The sequence below is a fragment of the Megascapheus bottae genome, chromosome 35 (assembly GCF_031878675.1).
Source record: "Megascapheus bottae isolate mThoBot1 chromosome 35, mThoBot2.hap1, whole genome shotgun sequence".
NCBI lineage: Eukaryota > Metazoa > Chordata > Mammalia > Rodentia > Geomyidae > Megascapheus > Megascapheus bottae.
The window spans coordinates 983,450-992,974 of record NC_143543.1 but is presented as its reverse complement, the minus strand read 5'-3'; positions in this window follow the sequence as shown (position 1 = coordinate 992,974).

The window sequence follows — 9,525 nt, the reverse complement described above, 5'->3', positions numbered from 1 at the left end:
ACTTCAAAAGTAGCAGCTGGCAAAGCATCCTTTTTAGTTCTTAATTACTGAAGCACGTAAACTGACTTTTCCCCCCCTCCCTTTCCTAAGGTTCTTGTGGAGCTGAGGAGCAGATCAAAGCACAAGATGTGGGAAAAGAAATCGGGGCTCAGATCATAAATATGAATTCAAATAATGTGCCACCCAGAAGCCTCAAACTATACAAGCATGCCAAACTTTTATTATTGTAATGATGATCAATTATGATGATGATGTATACAGATGATAAAGATGCATGGCAAACATTCACAAAAATGCCTTTCCCCCCCTTTTTCCTTCCATTTATTTGTTGTTTTTTTTCTTAGGAGCTGCGCGAAGGGATTTCAATACTGCACGTCCATTTATGACTATGGTACATCTTTATAAAAATATGAACATATAATTCTTAAGTCACATGTCAGTGTGTGAGAATGATGCCTCTTGACCTTTCTCACCCCTTCCATGATCCTCCCCATTCCCTGCAAATGCCACGATATTATTCTCTCTACTAGGTCAATAAAATCCCATCCTGGATAGGTACCATATTTGCTTTTCCTTTTTTTTTTGGTCCTGGGACTTGAACCCATAGCCTGGGCGCTGTCCCTGAGCTGCTTTCCCTCCAGGCTGGCGCTCTACCCCTTGAACCACAGCTCCACGTCTGGTTTTCTGGTGGTTCACTGGACATCAGAGTCTTCTGGACTTTCCTGTCCAGGCTGGCTTTGAACCGTGATCCTCCACGTTCACACAGCCATATTGAGTATCAGGATGTTCTTTATTCATCCATCCCCTCCCTTTAGGCCTCACCCCAATTCTAACTCCCCCCCCAAATGCTGTTTCAAAGAGTGGAAAGGGAGCTGATGTAAAATGAGCTCACTGTATACAAGAAGAAAGGAAAGACGGGGCAATGACTGCTTTTCCCTGGCCTGCTCTGCTTAGCTCTAGTTCTTTGAAACCTCATGTAATTCCAACCTCCCAAATTGCTCTCTCCAAGGCCTACAAACCCCCTCTCCCCCACCCCCAAAAAAGTGGGGTTAATGAGTGACTTGCTTTTCTGTGCTTTGCAAGAATGCGGTGACACCGAGAGCCACTGATTTTCTAATAACCCAGAAAGAGTCCACACCATCTAAGATCAACAGGGGTTCTTGGAGCCACTCACTCACTAATGAAAGCAGACGAGCAGCTGACGAACCCCAAACAAAACAAATCTCTTAGGGTTTTTTTTGTTGTTTTATTCTTTAAAAAAAATACCAATTTTAAGTATTTGGACGAAGAAATTGCCATTGACCGAACCAGTTGATGAAGACAACGCATGTTGATCCCTTTGCACATCCTCTCCCTTCCCTCCTCTTCTGGGGATCCACACTCGATTCTGGACTGCATGCTCCCCCTCTTTTCCTCTCCCTGCATCTACCCCTCTTCTCTGCACCCCACCCCTCTCCAGGCCCCCACTTCCTGCTGTTTTATTTGGCTGAACTGACTCTGCCTTTCGAAGGAATCACTGGATTTGAGCACTGTCTTGAATCTCTCATATCTCACGTAATACCTAGGGGAGACTCTGCCCTCCTATGAACCAGATGATCAGAGTCTCATGGACTTTCCTGCCCAGCCTGGCTTCGAACCATGATCCTCAAAGCTCAGTCTCCTGAGTAGCTAGGAAGACAGGTCTAAGCCACCAGCATGCAGCTGCCAGCCAGACTTTCCTAGTAACTCCAGCGTCCCTGCTTCACACGAGGATGCAGTCAAGAAATTCACCCTTCTGTCTCTGTCGTTGCACGACGTTCAAGAAATAAAAATGCACCATTGGGAGATCAAATCCATCTGTGGGATCACAAATTTGAATATCTTGGATATTGATGTTGGGTTTTTCCATAAAGACATAGGTGGGGTTTGTTTTTTTTTGGTCTGTTTGTGTGTGTTAATCCTCTACTTCTGGCTTTTAAGATTTCTTACACACCTGGAGAGTTTATGGGACATAGGAAGAAACATCATGAGCTGAATGCATCATTTCCAGCAAACCTGGGTTTTGAAGTCTGGTGGCCTGTGTGCAGTTTAAATCCTGTACACACACACACACACACACACACACACACACAAAATATGGACTTTCTCCATGTAGATGTAAAAAAACCAAAATGGCCAGTTCTCTTCACTGGCACAAAGCCATTTCAAAGTTACTGATGACTGAGTTTATTTCAGTATTTCCCTAAGTGTGTTCATGCAGTCCATTCTCCTGTTATTCATGAGCGGATTATCTGGATGGTGAATTACTCCCGTTTCTCTTTATTTATTTATTATTTTCTCCTACCACCTTCCCGGAAACCTATTCTTAACGCCGGCGAGCCTTTCTCCCGGTAAGCGAGCTACACAAAAGAGTGGAGCAGAAACACCGCTCCGTCAATTTTATTACTTGTTAGCAACCCTGACAGAGGTTTGGTAGAAGAAGGAAATTTAAAATAGTTGTTGAAATTAGGTTTGGGGATTCTCTATGGCTTTTACTTATTTATGTGCTCTTTCTTGTCTATTAGCATAATCTATGTCTATTGCGCACAGTACAATGATGCGGAATAAAAATGTGCTTTTAGTCGGGATGGCTACATTTTTATGAATAAAGCTGTGTGCAGTCCATAAAACACATCGGGAGCTTTCATTACGGAAGGGGTATAAATATACATGTGGAAATATTATGATTAAAAGTGGCTACTTAAATAATGTGCCGGGTTTTAATAATTGATATTTGCAACCTGGAGGAGGGAGAAGGCCATTGAAATATGCAGAAAGTTTCTACCTGCAGATTTTCATATATTCTTGGTTTCCCCTTAAGAATTCCCAGCAGGGTCCTTTTCTCATGTAGAACCCACCAGAAAAGGTGGAAGCGTAAGATATGCCTGGTATCCTGGCCCCTGGTCTCTAGAAGATTCTACCCAAGGGCTCCAGCCATTGGCTAATCCATCACTCATCATCCATCTCAACTAAATGGTTCTCTGCCCCAGGCCCAGAGGCTGAGTTCCTCACACAAAAGGGCCGTGTACCAATTCCCCTGTGGTGACACAACTAATTTCCACGCCCGCCTGGAGCTTTCACACCTGGTCCCCAAATTGCCACCCATGCCATCTCTTACGTGGCATCTCCATAAACAGATAGAATGCTCATTTTTCTCTCTTGCACCAAAGATTAGGGAGGTCAGGGGGAAGACAAGACAGGGGCGGGTGGCTCACACCTGTCACCCCAGCTCCTCAGGAGGCTCAGATCTGAGGATCGTGGTTCAAAGCCAGCCAGGGCAGGAAAGTCTGAGAGAGTCTTCTCTCCAATAAACTATACAGGAAAAGTCCAAAGTGGAGCTGTGGTTCAAGGGGTGGAGCGCCCGCCTTGAGCAAAAGAAGCTTAGGGACAGCGCCCAGGTCCTGAGTTCAGGCCCCAGGATCATCATTAAAAAAAAAAAGGAAGGAAGGATGGAGGGAAGGAGGGGGGAGAGGGGGGAGGAAGGAAGGAAGGAATGAAGGAAGGAAGGAAGGAGGGAAGGAGGGAAGGAGGGAAGGAGGGAAGGGAGGGAGGGAGGGAGGGAAGGGAGAACTGACTTCTGGTATCATTGATGTCATTCCATAAAATTCCAGTATTTAACATCTATCTCAAACACCCGAATGGGGTTCAACTACAAATGAAAAACAAAACAACACAAAAAAGACAGAGCTTCTGCTTATGTAGAGCCTGGACTTCAAATCCCAGATTTCTTTATTGGCGACCGGAGTCTCATGCACTTTCCTGCCCGGGCGGGCTTTGAACCAGGATCCTCAGCTCTCGGCCTCCTGAGGAGCTGGGATGAGCCAGCAGGCCCGGCTTTGCCTTCAGACTTTCCCCGAATTTATCTGATCCCGAAGTTGGTTGGAAATCAGGCGGAGAAAGGAAACACATGTGGCAGAAAGCTTAGGACATGGAGAGTTTGGTTTTTTTTCTTTTTTTCCCTCCCAACGTTTAGCCTGGCCTTGAGCAAACCAATTCCAAGCTCATTTTTCTTGGGGCAATGAAATTCAAGAAGGAATCGGTGCGGGTGAGAGGAAGGTGGTTGGGATTCCATTTGCATGCTGAGGCCCTGCCCCTGGTTGGAAGAGGCCATGTCCTTCGCCCCCCAGTCTTGACAGCCGCCTTCTTGGCTGAGGTCGCCTGGTAAATGAGTGGGGTTGGAGAGCTTAAAATATTCACCCTTAATCAAAAATTCGATGGCATTTTTCATAAAAAAGAACATTTGCCCAGGTCATTTGACCAGATGCCAAGTGAAATCATTTATAAGCTATGGCCAACTGTCATTTTGATTCCTTCCTTCCTTCCTTCCCTCCCTCCCTCCCTCCCTCCTTCTCTCCCTCTTTCTTTCTTTCTTTCTTTCTCACTTGTTCTTTTCTTTTTCACTTAGTGTCATAGTAGAGTTTTGTGTTTCCTTGGGCCATAAAATTCACACTGTCTCTTACCCTAGAACGTTCCAGATCTTTGAAATTTAATAAAATAATAATAATAATAATAATAATAATAATAATAATAAATGACTCCTTGTGATTAAAGTGTGATGGGGTGGGGGGGGAGAAGCAGTGTCTCTGAGGCCATTTCACATTGACATTCAGAAGGAAATGTCACATTTGAAGCTAAGCAAGAGACCCGCAGCTCTTTTTGTTGTGTATGACTTGTCGCTGCTGTTTTTACTTGTTTTTGTTTGTGGGTTTAAATCCCTGGGGATGGAAACATAGTCTTTCAGATCCAGTTTTACTCTGTTGACTTGTTTTCTATTTTATTATCATTCCTACCCACTCCTCACCAAAACAAATACAGGAAGAATTTTTTTTAACTCATCATCTCTATATTGTTAAGTTTTATAATGTGCCATCGATTAGACATGGGGTCAATTAACATTTTTTTCTGTATCAGAATATGAAAAGAATAAGGGTTTGGTTTTTTTTTTTTTACATATACTATTTGACCCCTATCTGTGCTTTGGCCCTGGGACTCCTAAGAAGCGAGAATTAGATGTGTGACCCAGCCTCGCTCGCTGGTCCTCTAATGATTTTTGGATGTCATCTCATCAATTTTTATTTGTTTTTGCTGGGCCTGGGCCTGGACGCTGTCCCTGAGCTTCTTTCCCTCCAGGCTGGCGCTCTACCACTTGAACCACAGCTCCACGCCTGGTTTTCTGGTGGTTCACTGGAGATCAGAGTCTCCTGGACTTTCCTGCCCAGGCTGGCTTTGAACCTCGATCCTCAGATCTCAGCCTCTTGAATAGCTGGGGTGATGGACGTGAGCCACCACACCCAGCGATGCAGAAATTTTAACCCACAAATATAAGATAGAAACAGTTTTGACAAGCTGGAACAAACTAAATAAACTTTAAGCAAGAAAGATATCTATACTAAACTCCAAATTTAAGATTTCCCCCATGGTGTTTTGGGTTTTTTTTCTTTGCCTTTTTAGTCAAAAACTAAGATGTAACAATAATATATCTTAATTCCTTAAGAATTCCTACAGTATTTTGGTTAATTAGATTTTCTAGTGAACATTTTCATTTTTGAAAATTTTTAATGAAGTGGGCTCCTCATTATATCTCTGTATGGCATAGTGAAGGCAATTTAAATGATCTTACCAGATAGAGGCTGTAGTATTTCATGAAAAAAAATAAAATATTAATTTTATTATACCGAACATTTATTATGCTTAATATTAATTATGTTATTTATTAATAAACACCATACTTATCCTCAGGTTTAAGTATAAACATCAGTGCTGCAGAGGATAAAGGAAAGACAAAGCCACATGCTCCTTCCTTAGGAGAATTAAATTTACCAAAGCACAAAGAACTCACTGGATTTCTTGTGCGTTCCTTGGCAGCATTATCTCTGGAGAAGAATTATGATAACAGAGCATTAACTTTCTGCCATAGGTGTATTTATTTCCACGTGGGATAAGGAACGAGGATCTCACATAAGACAAGCAGTGCTTTTAAAAGAATATTCCGCTTATAGCGGATTAAGATTTCCTCTAAATTCAAGGACTGCATCTGGGGGCCCCTCAGTGGAAGAAGTTGTTTCTGTAGTCAGCTCATGAGGGGATCATGGCGAATGTAATTCAGGCCCACGCCTTTGAACTGACTCTCAATGTCCTATACATTTTTCTTCATTAAAAACCCCGGTCCTCTGGGTGGTGGGTTATGAAATCCGTCGGCTTTCTCTCCAGGGTGGAGAGGCTTGGAAAGGGTTCGAGCTCCCCAGGGTTTGGCCATTTGCTGAAACCCCATATTTTCATGTCTCTGATGGGGCAGAGGCTTCTGAAATCAGTGAACTACACAACAGTGGATGTTGCTATTTGACTTGATCCAGTCTTTCTGATCACTGTTTCAGGGAAACTCAGAATCCAACAGGAAAGGGAAAACATGGGGGAGGGGGCAGAGGAAAGAATATTGTTGACATTTCTGGGGGAAATACAGCATTTTAACCATTCTGCAGTGGCAACGGCCACTTCTTTGATATTCTGAAGCTGTTTCCGAATGCATCATGTTAGACAGCTTTTGTAATTTTTAACTTAATCTGTATTCAATAATTATTCCATGTTATATCATTACATTATGGATTCATCAATTAGGATAATACGGTACTATATATTAAATTTTCTTATTGTGTTATTTTAAGCAATAGTTGTTTTTGAAAAAGCAAATTAAACAACTACTGTAGTGGAGGCAAGCTCAGCTTTCCTTTGTCTTTTGTTCAGTGTTTAGTTATACTTTGATGCTAAATTCCTGCCATCGCAAAGAAGGAAGTTTCCTAAACAATTACCCAATCGACTCACATGGAATCGAGAATTTTAAGCTGCCTTGGGCTCAGTCCCGGCTAGCGCAAAGAAAGATAGAGAGAGCAAGCCATCAATTTTGCGTCGCAATACTCTTTAGATGATTTTTACTTGTGCTTAGGAACTGAAGGAGTAAAAGTGATTGATAAAGTAATTAAATGATAAAAAAAAGATGAAGAAGAAAAGTACTGGGTAAAGGATGCAGGAAAAGTACAAATGAGAGAAATGATTAAGTACTCTTGATCTGAAAAAAAATTATAGTATCAAATGATATAAATTATCATTCACTGGGGCAGCAAAGAAATTTTTTCTCGGCTTATAATTTCTTTTTTTTTTCTGGTACCATTTAAAAAAAATAAAAAGATGATCATTTGAATTATGCTTGGTCTTCCTTTAGCTTTTTTCCTATTTTCCCCCCTATTAATGTCATAATTTCTTAAACAAGGCAATTACTTCAATATTCTAGTTCACGTCTCTGCTTCCTGGCCATGAATGGTGAATTTATAAAATGTGGACACCAGTCGGGTCCTTTCACATCGGCTTTTCTGCGGTGGCAGTGAGAAGAGAGGTAAATGAGATCTGATGAGATCTCAGGATGTCCCAGGCCACGTTATGGTTTTTCAATCCTGGACAAAGTTGATGCTGGCTTCCCAAGTGAGATTTAGGGCAAACCCTGGGGAAGACGAGTTCGAGACTTTGCAGTTTTAATACCTGCATAATAATTTGCACTTCTAAGGACTACATCCGCCCCGTGCACAGGTCATAGAATGAGACATCACTTAGAAAGCAGATTTGCCATCGGCCACAAGGCATAAACGGACACATGTCTAGAATGACACATTGCATCTGGTGACACACTGCCACCTTCTGCCTTGTCTCTCCGTGTGCACATTCCACTGTGTCTCCTTGCATTGTTTAGTAATTTCCCTTCTCTAAGAAACCCCGGGTTCTCCCTGGGTTGTCCTTCTGTCGTGAGGGACATTTTGCTATCTCCAGAACTCTGGAGATTTTTCTCTGGGGCCCCCCATCTCCAGTACATTCTGCAAGCCAACCACCATGACTCACCTTCTAAGTCCACGCAGAAACTGGAGTCAGGGAGACCATCTGTGGGTTGAATGGTGCTTTTGGAATGGCAGGAGGAGGTTTCGGAATCCATCCCTCCCACCCTGGGTCATATAAATAGTGAATGGTGTCTTTATTCCGAAGACAGAGCCAACTGTGGTTGCACTCGCCTGTAATCTCAGCTCTGGGGGAGGCCGAGGTAGGAAAATCATTATCCAACCTGGATTTAAGAAAATATGAGACATAACAAAAAAATACAACTCGAGAGATGAAGAAATAACTAAGGCAAACAAAGGGACAGAAGTTGTGCATCAACTAGGAGAACAGTTTTCTAACAAGAAATCTTCCATTTAATTCCCAGTGTCAGGAACAATTTTTTTTTTGCCAGTCCTGGTCTTGAACTCAGGGCCTGAGCACTGTCCTTGGGTTTTCTCAAGGCTAGAGCTCTACCACTTGAGCCACAGCTCCACTTCTGGCTTTTTCTGTGTATGTGGTACCGAGGAATCAAACCCAGGTCTTCGTGCATGCTAGGCCAGCACTCTACCACTAGGCCATGCTCAAGGCCGCTAGACAAATTTTTCTATGTCACAGTATTTGGAACATATATTATTATTGTTATTATTATTATTATTATTATTATTATTATCATCTCCAGTCCTGGGTCTTGAACTCAGGGTCTGCTTGCTTCCCTGAGCTTCTTTCCCTCCAGGCTGGCGCTCTACCACTTGAGCCACAGCTCCACGTCTGGTTTTCTGGTGGTTCACTGGAGATCAGAGTCTCCTGGACTTTCCTGCCCAGGCTGGCTTTGAACCTCGATCCTCAGATCTCAGCCCAGAGGAGCTGGGATGGCAGGCACTGAGCCACCGGGGCCCAGCTAAAAGTACTAGTTCTTCCTTGCACCCCACAGAAGGCAAATCAATTGAGTTCACTCTTCAATCTACTCATCCTTTCTTGCTGCCGGCCACGTTGCCAGCTTGTTCATACATTATAATTCAGCACTTGCCTACGAAAGCACCTTGTCACCTGCCCTCCTCAGGAGAATAAGAACCCAGGGACCTATTTTTAATGAAGTCCCTATAAATTCAATAAAAGGCTGTGGCCTTTAGAGAAGGAAGAGACCAAACCCTGGTCTCTCTTTACATGAATTTGCCTGGTATAACACAGGGGCCATTTCCATGCAGTCAGGAAAAGAATAACTACTCAATTAATACCGCCGGGGACCAAAAAGTAGTATTTGACATAGGGAAGGGAAGGGGGAAAACAAGATGATCCGGAGGGCTGGGGGAAGGGAAAGGGGGATAAGAACATGAGAAGGGGGCTCAAGGGTTGAGAAGTAATGCATCCAGTACCTGGCGAATGCAACTGTAACCCCTCTATACATTATCTCGACAATAAAATACAAAAAAGGAAGGAAATTGTGTCACCATTTCCTATGGAGCAAATAAATGAATTCCGAATATGGTAAAGAAGAAAGAAGGAGAAGAAGCGCTTTAAAACAAAAATAACTACTAGCCAAATGAGTTAAAATAACAGCTGTAGGGCTTGAGGTGTAGGGAAATATTTGATCTATTAAAAACTCCAAAGCCTTTACGATAGAAAAAAATATATATTCGTTAAAACAAAATC